The following is a 23,089-nucleotide window of genomic DNA, read 5'->3' on the forward strand; positions in this document are numbered from 1 at the left end:
GTTTGGATATTTTCAAATAAAAATTTTAATTATTTTCATTAATATTTTATTTCATTATATGTATAATCGTATATAACGTATATATTAATTTATAATGTAATTTTTAAAAATGTTTCAAAAGAATTTAATTTATAATCTCAATTTTAAATCGACATAAAATTCAGGACAAATTATGCACACATAATATTATTTCGCGAAAATAAGGAATATAGATTTCTCAATTGAATAGGATCGATTATCAGCTATCATGATAGCATGAAAATTCTTCTATGAAGTGGAAATGTAGCGAGATTTGTAGCGTCACTCGCAATTCCTATGCACTTTGTGAATGCACACGGTTGATACTAGAAGACTTTTGACTAGTACTCCGGGAAGAGAATAAAGGTCGATCGAACATCAAGGAAAAACGCAGCAAGCGTGAAATACTCCGCTGCAGAATTCGTTGAAAGGCGCAAATGGAAACCTCACTCTCGTATGGCGAAAGGTAACGACATTCTGCCGAGATGTATCTCGACATTGTGCCTGGATACAATCTATAAAGTATATACGTTCGATAACAGCGATAAAAGTCGAGCAGTCAAGAAAGACGGTGTGGCAGGTACTCCAGCATCAAGACGCTCAAGTACACCAAAACGTCATGGTTCGACATGCGATAACCTTAGGTAAGAAATTTACTTCCTGCATTGTGACTTCCTATATCATATAAAACAAATTGTCCAATTACTAATCAAATAGAAATAAAATTACATTATGTCCAAAACAATTGGTCTACTTGACAATTATATAGATTTATTTAGAATTATTTAAAGCACAATTTTTCATATAAATACATCAATTAATACATCAATTAATATTATTTTAAAATGTCTGTTAATATCTGTATTATCAAATTATTTTTTTATCATATAATAATTATATATTTAAATTTGGAAAATAAAATATTTCAAATATTTATTTTAGTGATTTTTTTAAATATTTGTATATAAATTTTCTTTATAATGTAAAGTAATTTCTCATTTTAATGCTCTATTACTTCAAATAATAAATTTTTCATCATAAAATATAATCAATCAATTTACCTGAATAAATAATGTGCGCCGCGTTTGAGAATAAATCGGAAACTATACTTTCCATAAAATATTTATTAAAATTTTGTTCATAAATTATGAGACACTCTTGTTCACATTTTTTTAAAACGCTTTAACGGTGCTTTAAAATCAGTTTGCGTACTTTTATTCAACATTGCTCTTCGAAGAATAAGCTTTAAGGTACGAAATCGATTTTCCGATGCCTCTCGTGGAAACCGCGTTGAATATACATGTTCACCGCTACGAACCGATCGACCTCATCCGCATTCTAATCAGACCTTACTTCACACGGCCAGAAACAGCTTGCTGAACTTTAACTCGTTATCCTCGTCGGCCACAGAAATGTCCTGGTTGGTTTGGCACCGTCGACCGATTTCACGAAACTCGATCAAATGTTTTTGACGTTGAAACCAGTTCGAAAAAATAGCTCAAATCGTACAGAGATTAACGATTACAAATAAAAAGTAATCGAAAACCGATAGATACAAACCAAACCGTATAAATGCCACTTTTATTGAAGTACGTGGCAATTACATATATTATTGAGTTACTATCTTTCAATTGCATAGTAAAGATCAATGCAACATATTAATTAAAAAATTATACTCAAGATCAATGCAACATATTAATTAAAAAATTATACTCTTTTTTTTTCAACGTAGACATTATTAATTTATTAAATATTAATTATTTTTTATCATTATCGCTATTCTCTACGTGAGTGAGAAGCAGTCTTAATACGTTAATATATATTTCTCACAGAGCAGTAAAAGCAGCTACTGGCTTTATCGTTATTATCATTATTCGCGAAAATAACGAAAAATGGAATTTTTGTCGCTGGAATCCACATTCTTTCACGACGTAATAAAAGTTATTATTATTTTTAGTGTTATTACTATCGTATTCGTGAGTACGCTAAGCGAATCTTGACGCGCACACGATACGCCCGCGATGCGAAACGACGCGAGGCGACGCGACTCGGAGCAAGACGAATGTCTATTCTGTCCGCCTAATCCTTATGTGTAATTACGCTATGACAGGTAATAAGCTCTTGTCGTTAATTTGCCAGACTTTGATGCGCGTCTCTATGAAATTAGCTGAAGGCCGAGAGCAATTCTGAATAGAATGGAGTTGTCTATCAGCAGAGAGAGAGAGAGAGAGAGAGAGAGAGAGAGAGAGAGAGAGAGAGAGAGAGAGAGAGAGAGAGAGAGAGACAAATCCCATGGAATCTGGAACTATCCAGGATCAGCAGTAAATGCAACGCGATGCCGGGTCGAAGTCCTTGAAGTGGCGAAAGGACGACAACGAGACGATGTCGTTAGTAGGGTGGGCTCTAGCTAAGCTACAAACGCAAAGCTATCCAAACACCGGAAATGGACGGCGTGGTACCGGCTGATGTGCACGTACCCGTAACAGCCGTACATTCGGTGTGCTTTTCCACCGGCGTTGGAAATCGGAGCGAATGGTGTACCTTTGAGAAAATCGTAAAATTAAATGCAAACAGGGATGGGAAAGGACCGCGATAAAAACGTTCGCGGCGTAGTTTATCAATTCGTGGATTATGAGCTAAACGAAACGATCTATTCGTCACTTGCCTTTGATGTGTACTGAATCAATTTTTTTTAGACTACGACTAGAACTGATAATGCTAAATTATAAAACATTGTTGTAAATTATTTATTTTCCAAAATAAATTATGTATCGTAATAATTCTTTCCTTCTTTTAATAATATTTACCTTTGTAGTATTGTAAAATAAATTAAGCACTGTTATTCTACTTCTATGCATATTTAATGGGCCACTCTTGTATATGTTGCAAAGGAGCACACATATGGCGAATTTCTTGCACCATACTTTGCATGATAATATGTTTGTATTATGTAAGTGGTTTCTAAGATGATAATATCTATAATATGAAATACTTCAGAAAGTATAGGAAGTATATGAATAACAAAATCTTCAAATATAAAATATAAAATTAGGCATAGAAATTTCTTAATAATTTTTAAAATCTTATTTTTTATTTTCAGAAAAATAATAGCGATATATTCCAGCTCTCTATAAAAATATATTTAATAAAGTAATTTTGTATATTTTTTAATATGCTATTCTTAAGAAGAATTGATAAATCTTTCTTGAAAAATTATAAAATCACATATACAATTTTGTTAATTAATACATAATTTAATAATTGTTTAAAAATGTATACCTTTTACGCGTTTTCCAATATTTTTTTGTCACTTTATTTAAAGATTTAAAGACAATACATGCGCATATATATATTTTTTTTTACAACGATACGATACGATGAAAATCTAATCCCAACGACACTCTCCGAATAGCGAACATGCCAAGGCGTGCTTTCCCCTTCTTCAATTTGCACCTAAGGTCTCGATGTTCGTGAAATACCTCCCTCGAGGAATGCACACTCCTCTACTCTCAAGATTTTCTTCACTAAAGATAAATAATTTTCAACCTCATCCTTATTTTCATCCTATCACTTCCATGCTAAGAAAACTGTTTTCCGATTACATAATATTGTTAAAACTACTATAATCAATACAATTGAAAAAAAGAAGCTATTAGATTATTTCCATTCACATGAAGACAATTATATATATTGTAAATACAAGATTATATTTAACTAACTTTTTTTTTAATTTCTATAAGATGACAAAAATAAAATTTAAATATAAATTTTTTATCGTTTAAATTGTTAAAGGATATATCGTTAAAGTTACATAGATCCATAAGCTCTATGAGACTGTATGTTTTATAAAAATAAAATTTGAATGAGAATTTATGATTTAACGACATCGTAAGCATTATTTTTCATGTATTATAGTTATAAATACGTTATATTTATCACGTTTCATTTAAAAGATTCATGAAAATCCCGATTTATTGATGCAAAATCGTGCACAAGTGTCGCTCTTCTTTGCATTTAGAGGGCATAAAATCCATTTTTACCGCGTTTTACGGAAATAACTTGTTTGCCGGATAAGTCGCTCGAAGGGATTCCCTTCATGCAGCCGCCCGTTTGCAGCAACGACGGCAGACAGCGTCGACGAGTCGCGGTCATGCCGCTGTTTAGAAATTTAATGCAACCACCGCGTGTTCTCGGACGCGCTTTCGAAAGTAGTTTGCGATATCGTAAATCATAATCGCGTATATACCCGTCGAGCCTGGCCCGGATTGTGGGTGGGCGTAATGCATTCGTGTGCGTATTGCTCCACCAGCTCGCGGTAATGTATTCGCGAGGATATAACGTATCGATGTCGAATCTTCCATCGAAAAATAACCGCGTCGTAGATATGCGTCGAGGGGGGAAAACGAGAAGTGGGTGATGCGCACGACGGAGGAGAGGGCGAACGATCGGAGAACGAGCGACTACGAGCTTGAAAGTGGTATCGTGGTAAAGTCACGAGCAAAAGAAAAACAGACAAACGACGTTTGTACACTTCTGTCTGTCCGTGTGCGTGAGGCAAAAGGGAAGACGGCTGGGAAAAAGTCGAGCTGGGAGGAAGAGGATCCAGCGAGGAAGTTTCTGTTTTTCGCAGAAACCGAGCTCGCGAATCGCGAAGAGACAAACGCGGGTGTTATTAGGCGAAATTTTTATACACGATGTTATCTATTTCTTATTATACGACATTGTCTTGCGCAACGAGAAGAAAAGGCAGTTGTATACATAACTGTATACAGTATACATCCTTGTATATAATTCTAAGTTAAACTGTAGAAAAAGAGACGTAAACATTAAAGACGTTAACATTAACATCTCATTAAAAAAATTTGCTTAAATATATTTAGACTGTGAAAATTGCGAAACTCTGTTATATATTCGTTAATAATAAATTATTATGCATTATGTAATAAAATATTTTAATAATATATTAGATAATATGCAAAAGAAATTAATGACTATGAATAAAATATGAAAAAATTTTTTTAAATTTATTTATATTTAGAAATTTTATTATAGTCTTAATTAAAATTTCTTACATTCCTTTTAAGACTATTATAAGTTCACTCCATCTCTCTCTCTCTCTTTCTCTCTCTCTCTGTCTCTCTCTCTCTCTCTCTCTCTCTCTCTCTTCCTCTCTTATAGGACTACGAATTTATTAAGAAATAAATTCAAACACTATCTGGAATCTCATTAATGAAGCTTTTCTAGTTGCTACAAAATTCTCCAAGATAGCCATGGTAATTTAGCTATTTACCTCAATTATATCATTATGAAGACCATATCAAAATTATTATTACCAATAATAGGATTAAACATAGTTGCTGTAGCATATCAGGTAAAAAGGGCATTGTTCACGCCATATATATTCTTGATTCGAAGTTCAAGTGGTCAGAGAAAAAAACCCAGCTACGAGGAGAGCGGATAAATTTTTGTTATTCCGCTAAAACGCTCCAATAAAGGGAGAGAAAAAGCGAAGGAAAAAAAAAAAAAGATGCGAAAGCAAAAGGGCAGACGAGCGGGTGGAGTCTCAGAGTGGATCCCAACGGGAACGGACATTCTTGAATATTCGTAGACGGAAAATGCATTCCGTGCAAGTTCATACGCGTACCACCACCGTATGCGTATATAATATACGCGCATATATCTGTACACATATATATCTGCCGGCGTTTCGGAAAAGGGACAGCGCGCACGGCTGTTTAAATTACTAAACTTTAAACTTTCACTCACGTATGCAAACTAATGCAAACTGGAGGCTTGTGGAAGGAACTGCAAACAGCTCGCTCGGGACTCTCCGCTACCATCCGCGTTCCCAGAACGGGTTCTCCACTCGACACCCTCCAACCTTCACCGACCGACTTCTCACTCTCTCTCTCTCTCTCTCTCTCTCTCTTCCATTTTCTTCTTCTCTCATCTCTCGCATTTTCTCTGAACATCCTTGCTTCTCTCGCGTACGTATACCCATCCCCGTCGCCGCACATCTCGCGGCTTTGGTATCTATATATTGGGTATTCTAATTTTCATGCTGACGCGCGCGGTGGCGGACGCCCATCGCTTTATCCTTGCGAGTGTTTTCGCTTAACCAAATGAAGACCGAGTAAAGCATGTCATTAAAAGGTGGTATTCATTCCTGCGACCAGACGGCGGCCGGCGGTTAGGCAAGTTCAACATACTCCTCTCTCAAGCTTTGTTGTAGACAAAACGATTTGCTAGCGTTGCCGAGCGCTCGTTCCTAACATCATTGGGCTTTGCGGTGGGTACGTGTGTGTTAAGTTGGATGTATTCTCAACTCAGGAAGGCAAACAAATGATAAAAAAAACGGGGAAGCTTTTACGCGGCGGCCATTAGTCTGAGATATTTAATGACATGACAAATATTTCGCTGGTCACGGATAATGAGTAAATTTTGAAATCAGACAGCCGCGTATTATTGTCAATTTTTCCAATATTAATGACGCGCAATTTGTTAATGAATTTAATAAATGAATCACAATCGTTTTGCGAGATGCATTGACGAGCAATGTCCGCTGCGACTAATGCAATTGCGGACAGTATAATGCATCGAAAATTTTGCATAATGCATAACATGAAAATGGTAGGCGCCATTACTCCGCTGATCCCGCATGTCATAATGCGCACTTTGTTAAATCTGCCGTTAAATGTAGGATATTTTATCTTGTATAACTGTCACAAGCTTTTAAAAAGAAATCTGTTGCAAATAAAGTTTACGTACACTTATTGAATGTTTGCCAGCCTTTATAATATGATTCATTATACGCATATCTCAGTTAATTAATAATATTTAAATAATAAAATTTGAAGCACAAACTCGTTCGCTTATTATGTAATTACAATTAATATTAACCTTTTTTAAATCTGACATGAATCAATATCAGAGATATTTTCCGCATCGTATTATCTAGTAATTATAAAATAAAAATCTTCAAAGAATTTCTTATGGAAGAGAAAAAGGGAAGTAATCGATTTCAAATTTTATTATCAATTTATTAAAGAGAAAATAATCGACTGTAGCCTTGAGCTGCAGATAGATATAAATTCGAAAAAAAAAAAATTATTAGGCATCTAAGATCCTATTTATCGAGTAATGCTTTCTATTATCCTAAAGATTATTAATTTCTATAATAAAAATTCATAATATTTTACAATTATGACTAAATTTCTTTTACAATCTTTATATGATATTGTTAGAAATATTTTAAATTACATATTTGAAAAATATATTTTCTTTCCAAATTCCCTACTTGCTTCCTTCTAACAAAATTCACTCTTTAGCTTACAGTTAGTCCTATAACGTTTCCAGCGCTTAAGAGAGACGATCTGGCCAATCATATTAATACAATTTTCTCGCTGATCGATGTTCGCGAATTGCGCTTCAAATCGGAAGGAAGCTCGCATCAGTCGAGCTGTAAGTCCCGCAACTTGTAAGTTAATCGACAAACCGCGGAGATATCGTGCCGAAGTTATCTATATATATAGGAAAGCTGCGGGGAGCCAACGATAAGTCAGTGAAATTATCGAGATTGTCTTTCGAAGTTACCCGTGGCGGTGGCGGTGGCGGCGACGCCGCTTTGTGGATAATTTAGTGCAAGCCATAAGTAATAATCGATGCCATGCGAGTAGTGCGGTATATGTGGTAGGCGCTAATAAGGACTTATATATACATATACATGTGAGTGCGCATACACGCTCGTGTGTTTAATACATGCACCAATACCTCGCCAACATTGCGTAATGGATGTCAGTTGTAATTCATAGCCGAATGCATAAACGTCCTTTTCGCCTATTATCGATAAGATTTAGCTTAAAAGTATCAGAAAATTAAATGATATTGAACATTTTTGCTTTTCTTCTTTTTTTTTGTTCCATCATTGTATTATGTTATGGCAGCAGATTATCAAACAAAGAAGTGTAAACACGTGTAAATAAATCTTGAATTTAATTAAATTTCTGATAACGTGATTAATAAAACATACTGTAAGATAATATATTATATTATAACATTATAAATCAAATGATTATTAAAAATATTTATTTTGCTTTTATACGTATTACATTCTTAATGCTATTTTTGTTAATGTAGTGCATTATTTATATTAATGAGAAAATGTAAATTACAACTCTATTATTATTTTATTAAGATTGAAAGAAATACATCAAGAAATACGATCACAGTGAAATAATTTAGAGAAATAAAGATAGCAATTTTATGAATTTTAATTATAGAGCTAAAATTTTATATTCTTTTTATTTTATTTGAAATAAATTCTTTGTATAAACGTTTTTATAATTTAATAATAATACGAAATTTTCTCAGAACGAACTTGTTTTTTATCATACAATTTTGATACACGTTATTGTTATATTATTTGTTAATTATTTCTTTAATTCTAATTAAAGTGGTAACTATTGGTGTAAAATTATGTTAGAGTACAAAAGAGAGTATTGATTATATTATATGAAAGTTATTTAATCATCAGAATTCAATTAGTGGTTAATGCACGTGATGCGTATGTGTTATTAATTATAGCCGTATTTTCACGGTATTTTCCCTCCTTAATTTATTGTGCAATAAGTTAAATTTAGTCGACATATAAACATCAAAATATCGTAATTACTGAAATATTATAATTTCTAGAATTTCAAAATAAAATGATTACATGTTGTTAAACTTATTAATTTTTTTTTCTAATTAATAGTTTGTGTTTAATCGGATCTGTGCTAGAAATACTTAGAAATTAATTTTTGAGATGAGAAATATATCAGAGAAGGATTTTGCTTGATTTTAACTTTGAATAGAACGTGATTCATATAATAATATTAACATTAATAATAGCGATGTAAATTATTCAAACACATGATATCTTTTCCATTTCATGTCGCTTGTTGCCGCTTTAATTATGCTAATGGATCCTGCCACTATTTCATTTACATAGCATATCCATTTTTTCTTAATATTACTTATATGTGTAAGTAAAAGACATAAATATTCAATTATGAATTATAAGATATGTAGTTATGTTAACTGTAAATTTTTTATACATTTAGCTGAATAATTTTTTACATAAGCATTAATTAAATAAATATCAAAATATAAAATATAAACAAATTGTAGAGAAAAACAGATTTTATTTTTTTTCACTTTTTCTATATTCTTTTGTAAAAGAAAAATTTATTTAAATTTAACAAAAAGTTAAGAAATTAGGATTAAATTTGCAATAACATAGGCATTATATATTATGCTTTTATGTGCTGGATATACAATAGAATATCTTTGATGTTGCCATATTCTTTTATCTAAAGCTATAATCTAGTTTCGTTCGATTTCATTACACGTCGAAAATGACTTCTCTTTTAGCAAGCTTGTTTTTGTACCTTTTATATACTTTTAGTATGTATGCTTTTACATGCAAATGATCACGTCATTGCATGTTATTTATCGATGCGCTAAATTTCCATTTTTCATTTTATGTATATTACAGTTCAATCCTTATATACAATTTAATAACAGTTTTAATAAATGTTAGTTTAATTTAATTAAATGTTATAGAATATTTAAATTTATAAAATTTTAATAAAGCATACATTTGGCGATAAAAATATTTGTAACAACCAAAATGTAGAAGCAAAATTTTATTTTTGCAAAATTATAAATAAATTTTTCAAGAAGAATTTATTTTGTGCATTATAAACATATTTAATTAAAAATTATGCAAATAAATAAATCATTAAATGGATTTAAATTTATGCTAACAGAAAAAATATGTATTATAAATTAATAAAATAAAATTATTTCTTAATTTAAAAATTTAATCTTCTCATTTAATCTTAGCATTTTCAATAATTTATTAATGTTAATAGAAAATAAAAATAAATAACTTATTGTTGTTGTAATTAGAAATTTATATGTAAGAATTATACACCATATTTTACAAAAGAAAGGAAGATAATAAAAAAGAAAAAAATAGTTTATAGAAGAAAGAATACTTTTTTAGGCACCAATTTTTTCTCAAGACAATTTTTCATAATCGTGTACACTTTTTAGGATTCACTTTTCAAATTTGTTACCGTACTATGCAGCACATGTCCATTTCAACCGCGGTAATATTTAATACTCTTATTACGGAGCGCTGAACATGATAAGTTAATCCGTTATTAATTCTAAATGAAATGGACTGAAACGTAATTAAAAAGAAAAAACGGTTGCCTGGCGATGAAAGTGGCTGAAGCAAATGGCTCGTCTCGACGGCACGAATTAAGATCGGCTGAAGCAAGACATTTTCGGAAGTACGATCTCTTTCTCCTCGAATAAATTATTCATGATTTCAATGGGTGATTAATTGGGGCTTTAAGTCGAGAGATTATTAAGACAAATGACGTCGATAGAAACACTTTTATATTTACACAAATCACTTCTGAAATGTTTTATAATGTTAAAAGAAGTAGAGGAATTAAGAAAAATTCGCTCAGGAATTTGGTGTGTACTCATTGCATCCATTAATTCTTTTAGTTAAATGCTTATTGTTGGATTATAATTTATCTGTAGGAAGTAAATTCCACGCGAATGGAAAATTTAATACCCACGGGGAACAAATGCTTATGAAATTCCCTAGAGATTTAACTGTTGATGTAACATATTTTGCACAAAGTATTATTTTAACATGCAGCAAGTAGAATTCGCTGACAGTATGACTAATAGTTGCATCAGATTTCACAACTACTACTTATACATATGATGTACAAGCGTCGTTAAAACATATTTTACAGTTGCATCATCCATTTATGTGCATATATACAATTTCACTTAATAATTAAATATCTTTCTTGTGTTTTTTAACAATGGAGAGAAATATTTGCACGTGTAACATTATTCAGTTTCGTATTCAATTGCGATAATTATATATGTATATATAATATATTATATATAATATTATCGTGATTTATTTATTATAGTAAACCGTCTGTTTGTTCCTTATCTTTATCACATAATGATGCTGAAAATGATGCTGCATCGTTAAAATTGTTATCTGTGATAACACATTACTTATATATAAGTCATTAATTATATCATTCTTCTAATTTCATAAAGATTTCGTATATGTTATATTTAAGAGAATTTGTGAAACTTTTAGACCTGTTTTGTACAGATTTATTTTCTTTTCTGATAAAAAAAGATTTTATAAATAATTATTATAAATTAATATATTATAGATTGTGAAGCAGTTTGCAAGAAGATGATGACGTAATAATTATGAGAGATTAAAGTTAAAGAAACGGAAATTACGTAGAATTGATGAAGATATTCCCCGTTCGGTTCTCCGGAAATGATTTCTCAATTCAATATATTGCAATCGCGGGTAATGCAGGTATATATCTACAAAATCTTTATGTCCGAGCAAGCAAGTCTGTTAGTCATATTGAATATTCGCTACAAGATTTGATATAATTTTGTGCTTGCTATAACTTTCCTCTCCGCCGTCTCATCGACTGAAATTCCCTCTTTGAATATACATCATAGAACTTGTTGCTGTTACATAGGTACATATACATTTAGATAAGTTACTTGGACGTTACATAATTTACTTGCAATTAAAATCATATTCACGTGAAAATATCGCTATTCAAGAGATATTACATACTGTATCTATATCGCACTATTATCATTGTTCTACATATATGATATCTATTAAATTCAATTAATTTTTTATTCATCATGAAATAATTATCGTTAAGAAAAACATTGCACGTTTTTTATATAGTTTCATTAAATTGATCTTCATTTCCGCTATGTATGATACATCACACGTCATATACAATACAAGGAAAATAATACGCGCATATCAAAACAAGGAAAACACGCGACACATTTTTTCTTGAGCTAAAATGCTTTGCAATTATAACGAATGATATTTCCTATTTCGAATTAGCTGTGACGTTTCTGATTTATATTTAACCGTAATTTTACCGAATCGTTGACTCAAATAAGGAAGAATAAATTTTATTTGTGCAAATGAATGGATTCCCCTTTACGTTGCATCAAGAATTCATTGGCGATGAGTCATATAATAATCTAACAGCAAAAATATCCACTCGACTGCAATTAATTTCAAATTCTAGGAAATTTAACACCAACTAGAAACTAAGATAAAAAAGGTTAAAGTGCAATTAAAAAAAGTCAAGTGTAATTAAATCAATCATTAAGTAATTAAAACCAGTAGTTAAACCGATATTATTAATGCATCGAAATATGTATCTCAACAGTTATAATCTGTGTAAATTATACATTCCGATTTATTGACTAGATTAATTGCTATAATTAAATTAATCGATTTTTAAAAAATTTTAATTTTACTAAACATGTAGAAAAACATACGGAAAAAACGGAAAAATATTATTTTCAGATGTTAAATGTTATATATGTTAATTTTCCGTACAATTTGACAATTTTAAAAATTATATTATGTTATCCTTGAAAATTCCTTCCTTTCTTCTGATTTGTTCTTATGATGTGTTTATGACGATTCAACCTGTTCAGTAGCACTTACGAACATCGTCTCACATGAGAAGGTCACGGCCAAGAATGTGACGAAGTCACACAGCGTGAGCATGATGAATAATTTTTAATGTATGCGTTTCTAATTAAGATAAAATGTCAGAAAGTTTTATAAAACATTTTCTCTTGCCTATTAAGTATTTGATATATTTTTAGAACATTTATTACATTATATGCAGAAAAGCACTTTTGTTTCTTAAAAATTTAGTTTTAGATGATAAAAGTATGTTAAAAATTATCTAATTTAAATAAATTTATATAACTTTATTGAGTATATGTATATTTACATACATTATTTTCGTAGTAAAGTATATTAGAAAAAAAAAGAATATAAGTTTTTATATCTTTCAAATGGAAATCTTGCCTTTGTACATTTTTTATGATGCAGAGATTATATATTTTTATGAAAGTAATAAAACGTTATATATCATATTGTCCAATCTCAAGCTGTTGTATTATTACAAGTAAATCCAATATTAATAATAAAAATAATTTTCTATTTCGTTATATTTTTAGTAAAATATTCATACTGTTTTCAAATTTTAAAAAATATATATATAGAGCACCGAAAACATTCGTTAGATATCGTTCTAGTTAACTAAAGAAAACAATATATGGTGATTCAGATTAACATACTGGAAGATCTTATAAATTATTCATGTCATTTAATAAATACGCAAAGCGATGTAAAACAAATCGAATCATCTAGTCGGCGATGTATTCCGATATAGCAGACTTTATTTATTCGCGCAGTGGGGCATATAATTCATTGAATAACCGACCGTCCCGCTGGATGCTACATTGGAAATATAAAATATATTCTTTCATTTCCCCGAGGAGAAAGACTTCCAAGAGCTTAGTAAAAGATATCGCTAACGGAGAGTTAGTCCTCTCACGATTGAACCTATTCTGGTGCAGACGATCACCTCTTGCCTCGCGGATTAATCTATTCATTATCCTTCTTTTCCTTTCTTTCTTTCCTCTTCTGAGAAACAGCTGAAAGGATGACACATCTTGAAGCAACGTGGATGCCTCCTCCCCTACCATTTTCCTTCCACCACCAATCTGCCGAGTACTTATGCTGGAGTAGCTCGCAGATTAACTTTTGATACGTCTCTTCAGTCTCTGTGCCAGCACCGATTCGTACGTGTGCGGCGTAACACGTTTCGTTGTCGCTGATTATTAAATTTGTATTAGCGTTTCGAATTGCTCGTAAAGTGTAATTTGACCAGAAGTGAGGGATATTACGGGAAGGATTTATCGCGGTATATACGTGAAACGAAGAGGTGCCGTGAAAGAAGAGAGGACGAGAAAGAAGGGAAAGAGTAGAACGAGCGGACGCTAAGTTAGACGAAGAACGAACGAATGTGAGTGTAAAGTAATCGTTAATCTTGTTGGCCATGAAAACGCGAAGAGTATCGCGTTTAAATTTAACGTAAATTATGCAAAATGATTTACATCTCAGTGGGCGCTTTGAGGCCTCCCTTTGTGTTTGCAAAGCAAACCGTGCATGATTTTATGCTCGATCTCGCGACGGTCGTGATTTCATAGTAACTTGGGAAATCGTTTACAGTCCGGAACCGCGTTTGCCTTCGAGAAACGTTTATATATCCTACGAAAATATCCTATCAAAAATTTTGGTGGCAATCTAGTACTTCCGGCGTTACATATCCTTCAGAGAATCGTCCATTTTCTTTATTGCTATCCGTTGTCTTCCGCAATCGAAATTTTATCTTTGCATTTCTTTCAGATTGATCACATAAGTTTTACTAGAAAAACAACACAATCTTTTATTTAAATTTATAGAGAGAAAGAGAGAGAGAGAGAGAGAGAGAGAGAGAGAGAGAGAGAGAGAATAAAAAAAGTTTAAAATTTTTTTCATCAAGAAAATGTTTTTTTCTTAATTTCAATTTAATAATTAGTACTTGTTATCAAAAATTTTAATTATGCTTATAAGTATTTGTAATTTCATTAATACAAAGATATAATTATTGTCGTATCTAAAATAATCGTAAGTCGTAATTAAAACTTAATAAATAATAACTTTATCATAAAAAGTTATATATAATATTGGAATTGTTAGTGACACGGATAAAATAATAATTCAAGAAATTATATAATTTTGCTTTTAAAACGATGAAATTATTCGCGTCGTGGGGCATTGTTTTTTTATGCGAACGCAGATATGTAAATGGTACTGAGGCAAATATGCGTTCTTTGTTTGCGAACGAGAATTAATCTCCAAATTTTTCGTGCGCGAGAGATAAAATTAGCCGACTTCGGTTACCGAAGCGTCCACGTTGACGGGAGAGACAGGCAAAAATTAATCGTTCTCGTCAACCGCCCAAGAGTCAACCGATGCACGTGTAATCCTTGCGATTTCCCCTAGTAGTAGTATAATGCTTCGGAAGAAATTACGAAAAACAAGAATAAATAGATAAAAAAATCAGAAAAGGAGACAGTGATGATGTGATGCACGGGCGTGCTTCGCGCCATGTATTTCATTTCTACGATTGCAGATTACGGTGGGAAGGACCTATTTTTAAAAATTACGATGCACCATATATATCGGCCGCCGCGTGACAACCTGGCAAGGCTATATATATAGGCGATAAATTGTTTTAAAACCCGTTGCGCATTTATAATGGATATATCCGCGTATGGTCTCGCGAACGCTCCATAATCCTTCCGCTCAGTGAGAGACACAAAGATAAAAAAAAAAAAAGTGGAGACAAAAGATAGGAGCTCCGAATATAAATGCCGGCTCATATTTCTAAAAGATTTACAATGCGAATCTCACTTATCAGCATATAAATTGCAAATCTGTAGAGGAGCAAGCCATTGAGGAGACAAGTTCGCCATTTCTACGGCTGTCTTTTTAGCAGTCGATGTAGCGAATTCCGTTCCTCTGTCTATATCGCTACAATCCAGAAAGGAGCAGCGAAGCGCTAACCTAAGGGTTACTTAAGCTAGACTGTCGGAGCAACAACTTAGTCTAAAGGACCGGTCACCGTATCGTGGAGTAATGTTGAAACTTTCCTCTAGAATTATCGCGAGTATTTCACCTGAAGGAGCCAGATATACCCGCCCATTGTGTTCTGTTCCATGCTTGGAATTTAAGCATTCAGATGGAGATAGCGCAATTTATTATGCCGGGCCAAAGTTAACTCGTCTTTAATCACGTCGAGTGGCGCGCGTTGTTATCTCGATAGCTTTTATTACAAGCTCAAGCTCTCTTTAAAAAAAAATTTGCTATTCAAATCTTAATGTCGAGCGAGAGGAATCGATCGGGAATTGATTAAGAATTGTTTAAGAATTCATTGGATGTGTACGTCACTCGAGATACGTTTGATTGTGCACGATGCTCGTAGTTACACGTGCCTCTAAAATTGCTTAAGTTAGACATTACGACATTAAGCTGATACAAGTAGTTTCAACCTGCTTTAATTGCCTAGGGCAATAGTGGCTTATCTTGATGACAACGTTGCGTGCCGTCTTTACTAAGCACGTTGCTTAGGAGTACTTTACAATTATTGTGAACGTTCACCTACTTCTGTTTGGAGAGTAATTTCTGCTCGTATCGATTTAGCCCGAAGCGACATTAATTAATACTTTAATGAAATCGTGATGCGATAAGAAAATAATAAAAGAAACATATAAATTGTGGGAAAGTCTCGTATTTCCCCACAATTTAGATATTATTGCGAAAGTATTTATTATTGTCAGAAAAGGCATTGCTGAAACATATTTCTGAAATTGATTTCTATCATGCAACATCCTGAAACAAATTCCAATTAATTATGAAAGTATTTTGTAATGACATTAATTATATAATTTAATATTTTGTTAAATATTTAAAACGATAATAATATCAAATAATCAATTGTATTGGATAAAATTTAAATATTCAAACGTTATTCACATATCAACATATATGAAAGTGGAAGTGTTTATTAAAATATTAAAATTTATATACAATCACAAAACTTGGGAATATAGAGATGCATATACTTTATAAATTATTTATCAATTGTCCTTTACATTTTGATATATAAAAAGTTACATGTGTAAAATTTCTTTTTTTTGGATAACAAAAAAAACAAAAGTGTGTGATGTTTTGAAAATACGTTTAAGTTACATCGTATTTTTCATATATTTTCAGTTCGTATTTCTCCTTCGTAATAACAATTTCGAGAATGGCGACATGAAGTATGAATATTAAAATTTTGATCGCTCCAATGCAAACATCGCTATTTCTGCCACAGAAATAACTCACGTAATATACGGAAAATTCTCATCTGTTAATATATACCTGCAATGGGAAGTTTGTCGTCGTTTAACGCGATTTTTCACTGCAGCTGCGAGGTCTTTCGAAAGAAAATATTTCTCCGCCCTTCGTGCGGTATCATCCATAAAAGTTTACGTTGACGTGTCTGAAAGAACTGTTTACCTATTACGGTCGGGATTTTACGGCATTCTTTAAACTAGCTGCCACAGATCGCGATGGTGTCAGACATAATTTTTATTGTCGATGCTATGACTTCCGTAAAGTAGCCACATTGCAAAAGTGGTATCGTGCGTGACATTACGCATTAAAATACAATCGATTAAAACATACAATGCACCACCATTTAAAGTCATTTTAAACATGATTAATTTAAACATTATTTAATTATATTATTAAAGTAATATTTAAATAATATTTTAATTTAACAATATTTCACAGAAATTGTTAATATATACATAAAATAATGTTAAATATTTTTAATATCATAGTATATATCATTATATTTGACATTCGTAATAATCGTTTTCATATTTTAAATTTTTATAAATTTTTACATGATACAAAAATACTTGAGAAGCTTATTAAAATTTGTATTTGCAATGTTATTTAAATCTAATATTATAGAATGCTTAAACAAAATATAATATAAAAATCTTTGTTTAAAACAATTTTATGATTCTCTTGTATCAAAAATTGTTCCATATAGACACTGTTTATTCAGTTGGAAAATTAATTTTAAACTTTCCATAGATAGGTAAACCGCGGACCGCAGTTTGCTAGCCGCGTGCGAAAATTTCGCGAAACGCGATAGCGTGGAAATAAATACGCTTGCGCAGACACTATCACTTCATGGATGGTATTTTGCAGAAATATAATCTTCTTCCAGTGTACTTCTCACATTCTTTGAACACAAGTTTAGCAGAATTAGTTTATTTTTCTACAAATTATATATTTGTGATATCAGGATTTTCTGCTAGATGTCATAAACTATTTTTTGAATCAATTAGGAAATATCTTTTTTACAACTTCTTTCCGCATGTTACAACACATTAACTTTTATATGTATTTTCTCGGAAAATAAATTGGATAAAAAAGATCGGCAAAAAGAAGGGAATAAATATTTTGTGATATACAATATCTAAATTATTTTTTTCAATTGTTTAACAAATCAAAATGTTCTGTAGAATTATAAACATAATGAAATAAAATTATAAAATAATATTGTAAGGAGAATGGATTAATATCTTAGTGCATTAATTGCTGTTAAATTTTGTACTGGAGATATACTGAAGATGTTTCTTTGTGAAATAATGCCACACAACTCAAGTTTCTAATTGCATTAGGAAATACAAGACGCAGAATAATTTCACGAGAAATGGAAACTCGTGAAAATATTAATGACATGCAAATCATCGAATGAAATAATTGATAATCACAGATTATGTAAAATTGTATATATTTATTAAATATATGTATTATTTCGCAACTAGTCATTCAATTAAAAATATTCATATTTTTTTATTTTTCAGTTATTCATTTCAGTGTATAATTGCAGATAATACAATAACTGTATCTTATTCTTTAAAAAAAAATAAATGACACAATAAAAATAAAAAAAATATCTTTATTTACAGAGATGGATGTATGTCAGAATCAAATTAAATATATTTTTATTTGCATAGAAATGTAAAATAATATTTGCAAACAACTGCATTTATTTATACGAATTTTTTGTTGATTTCATATATCTAGAATTGCGCCATTAAATTTATTACAAAAATATTACAATATTTAATCTGATAATTTATTATTTTTGACATTTGATGAAATATAATCATGCGATATAAATCTACACGTTTTAATAATAGCGTATGATACTATTTCTTCAATTTAATTACTGATTATTGATCAGCGGTTAAATTCACTTTTAGGAAGAACGTTTACGAAGAATATATCAAATCGATATTTGAATATATCAAAGTCAATTGTCACTGTTTTTCTCCGATGTTGATTAACTCTTTTGTGACGCTTATTTCAAAAATGAACCGAAACAAAAAAATAAAATTTGTTTATATTAGAAAAATAAATCTTTTACAAATGTTTTTATCATTAATTATTACAAAATATTAAATTACATTATTACAAAATCTCTTTCTATATTATAAATATATCATTTTCAGATTTTCCGTTTTTGTAAGACGGTACAACGAATACAGAGTACATCGAAATGCGTTTATTGGCGTTACTTTTCTTTATCATATCTTGCGCCCTCGCTCGCTCGGCGGTCGGCATCACAGGAATGATCAATTCTGACTTCGTCTATTTCCCTGACCAAGAGGACTACATCAAACTCGCTGTAAAGTGTAAAGATAACATGATACTGTGGCCAGCGAATCGTCAGTGTTACAAGGAAGGCGAGCAAGGTCCCTGTAACGTCGGTCGAGTACTGATATTCGACCGTCGGTTACTAAAACCATATTGTAAAGATCTTATATTTTAACATTTTTGTATAGAAAGCAATGTAACCAACTGCCGGCAATATGTAATTTATTCCGTATATGTACTGATGTATGATAGATGACGGTAGTGACTGAATTTTCCGGGACAAGTTTCTGGGAAAAGGAAAATGTGTTCCGTTGTTCCGAGGTTCAACTTTATCTGATGCAGACAAAAATATTTGTTCAAGTGAAACGCGTAAAAATTTCCATAGTGCAAGTATAAATACTATTCTTCCTGACCATATATATCCAATGTAAGCAGTTACATTTCGTGAAAATTATGTTACGCGATAATATGTACGAAAAAATAGATTGCCACACATGTCGCATTTGTATGGAAATATGAACTTCTTTAAGTATTCATTTCTATTAAAAAAATAGAATTTTATTAAATTTTAAACAAGAGATTGTCTGATATATCATACTCGATAATATATTTTAATTTTTGCTCAGGAATGTAGAAATTTTTTTTAATACTTGCCATGAAAAGTGATGTTAATATAGTGCTGTACTTATTACTGTATTTTGCTAAATTTAGAACATAAATGCATTTATCTAAAATAAATCTTACCGTAATTTATATTTACATTAATAATTGCTATATTAAATTGTACGTACTAGTTATTTTTAGATATATATAGATTTAATTCATAATATGTTTATCATTTGAAACCGATACGCTTCAATTTGTTATATAATGTGATAAAAGTTATAAGTCCTCTTATGTCTTGATACTGTATTTTTTATAGGAAATTTTCTCAATTTAACATATAATTATATTATATATAATAAAATATATAATTTTTACTGATTGTTATTAGAAGATAATTATAAATAAATAAATTTAAAATTATTAATATATGAAATAAATTGTGTTTTGCAAGTATATAAAATATCTACAGTTTTGTAAGTATTTACATTTATATCTTAATATCAGTGTTACATTTAGCATTTATTACAGGCATTTATTGATTTATATTTTTTCTTGATACTTAAAGATTATGTAAATATTAAAGAAATTAATTTGATGTGTTATTTGATGTATTGTTTGAATTATTTTGTACTTCTCTGTCATATTTATTTGTACTCAACAAACTGTTTTTAAATATTAGATTGCATTTTTAAAATTTTTTTTCTCGATGCATTTGTTGCCATTATTATAACTGGAAACGTAAATATAAGTGGATAAAAATAAAAAATGGAATAAAGCTTTTTCAGTGCCAAATATTCGTCTATGATACTGCTACATATCCGTATAAATTACAGATAAAACGAAATGGTAGGTACCATTGAAAATAAATACAAGCATTGAGCGAACCATAGACTCTTATCAAACCATATATGCTGGTATTTATTAATCGATCGTGACTTGATGTTCGAGGAAGTGGATAGAATGTCCCTCATACCTTGTTACTCTTCGATCAGGAAGGTTTCCTGCTCGTTCCCATGCAATATCTCAGAGTCCAATGTGACAATTTGGTACGGTGGTTGACAATATGGAGAGGCGAGGAATGATTTGGAGCTACGAATGCTGGCCATGGCGCGGTCGTTTCGAGATATCTTGTGCGGCCCACTCTCCCTTGCTACCTCCCTATGTACTTGATACGTGCGCAGGGTAACAAGCATTGCGAGATGTTTTCGATTAACCTCATTTTAAGAATGACTGTCGTTCTTTACTATCGGATGGAGGGCCCGATAGCCTCGTCACACTCTCCATCTTTATTCCTTGGTAGGCGCGCAAACAGGTCATGATCGGGTTCTCCTTCACACTTCCTCTCCCTCTACTATATTAGAATTCTACTCGAGGAATCTAGAAAGGTTGAACTTCTCAATAATACGGTTTATAATATTATCTGTATTATTAATCATATTAATTTCGACGTCTGCCAATATCTGATGGTTAAAGAGAAAAATCACGAGAAGAATTATTGAAGCTTTAACACGGGACAATTATTTTCACGATAGAATTTAATAGAAATACAGGTATTTTATATTGGATGCGTCACATAATGCAGTGAAGCATGCAAATTCTTTTACGATATTCTGCAATAAGCTAAAGCGTATTCAAATTTGATAAATATGTGTAACGTTATTTTAGTTCTATTATTATTTCTTAATAATTTTTACCATTCTCCAAAAAATGCAAATTCAATGCATAAATAAAATTAGAATGCAAAATTATCAATTAAACTGAGAGAATAGCTGGTAAATCTGATGACTTTCATGTCAAATCTTTCAATTATTAGCTCGAGCTTTATATGTTACGTGAAAGAAATGTAAAATAAATTTTGTCAGAATTATAATAGTATATAGCAATCCATTTATATCAAGCGATATATGATATTAATAAAGTTTTAGTTTTTTTTTATATATTTTGTAAAAAATTATGCTTTAAATATAATTCAATTAGCAGGTATATTAATTAAACGTAAATATATTTCACGAAGATATCCATTGTTTTTTATTCAATACTATGACTTTCAACGATACGTCATTCAATTTCCGTGCTCCGGCACATTGTTCTCCATCGCTTTAATTTCGCCACGTCCGCCTTTTTTAACTTATAACAGATTTCTCTTTGCAGAGGAAAATACTACCCACGCGCCGTGCTATTACGAAGTACGACGATTAAGACTCAGTGCTGCAATTCCAATCCTTTCCCGCTTGCATTGCCGTATTCATCATCTCAATTTTATTCCGCCAGCTCTAAGTTTCGCACAGGAGATTTGCCCGACCGCGAATAAAATCGAGCGCGGATACATCGTCCCGCCTCGAGCGGAAATAAATCTGCAAACCTGCGAACTACGAACGGTCAAGGTAGATGTAATAGCTTGCGGAGAAGCGAGTTTGTCGGTCGCGCTCGTTACGCGACTTCCACTTCCTTTCCCTCGTTCGCTGCAATTCGTCATCGCAATTTCGCCACTTCGACTTTTAAATCCGGTGGACGAGCGGCATCGCAATATTCGCTCGAAGGGATGCCGCGATCCAAGCTACATTTGCGAGTGACAATGTTTAAAATTAAATTAACAGGAAGAGTATCTGGACCGCGCAGGCAGGGATTACAATTTTTATCAGCCTCGAGTTACGTGTCGTGATTTGCTTTTCATATCTCGCTTTAAATTCCATGACAATTATGTATCGTGTTCAACGCAAACTATGTTGTGGCAAGTTGAGCATTGTGTTTGTTATCATTATATATTTTGCACGGATGGATTATCGTCGAACGTGAGATAAATATTGAAAGAGAACATAATATAAAATATCGTATTTAGCGATATAAGTAAAAAACAGTACAAGTATACAAATATAATATTAGTTTTAAGAATTTTATCAAAGTGTTCCATTCTGTGCTAACACATGACACAATTTAATTTTACTTTAAACGTGACGTTATTGAGATTCAAACAATCCCTCAAAATGTATCTAGAATGACATAGTTACGGAAGATAAATACAATGGAAATTCAACGCTATGCCATCGTATATACGATAAATGGTGTCTCACGAAACGCCAGGTCTCTTGGATGTGAACGGCTTAAATGTATATTCCAAGTAAACTCCATAAGAGGGTTAACAACGCTAATATCGTGGCCTGAATACGTGCCTTAGACCATGGACTATAATGCTTAAGTCCGTCTAATCGTTTCTCTGAAACAGTTAATCGCTCAACGATACGATTG

At 31.5% G+C, this 23,089-nt stretch overlaps 1 long non-coding RNA gene across 1 annotated transcript; it reads left to right on the forward strand.

Moving 5' to 3' along the window:
- The first annotated feature begins 13,708 nt into the window (after window positions 1-13,708).
- Window positions 13,709-20,537, forward strand: LOC105428270 (uncharacterized). Its single transcript, XR_016138130.1, has 3 exons — window positions 13,709-13,991; window positions 19,093-19,392; window positions 19,490-20,537. It is a non-coding gene; the product is annotated as an uncharacterized LOC105428270 (long non-coding RNA).
- The last annotated feature ends 2,552 nt before the right edge of the window (window positions 20,538-23,089 follow it).

The sequence above is a fragment of the Pogonomyrmex barbatus genome, unplaced genomic scaffold, assembly GCF_055798465.1.
Source record: "Pogonomyrmex barbatus isolate J1 unplaced genomic scaffold, ASM5579846v1 scaffold12, whole genome shotgun sequence".
Classification (NCBI taxonomy): Eukaryota; Metazoa; Arthropoda; class Insecta; order Hymenoptera; family Formicidae; genus Pogonomyrmex; species Pogonomyrmex barbatus.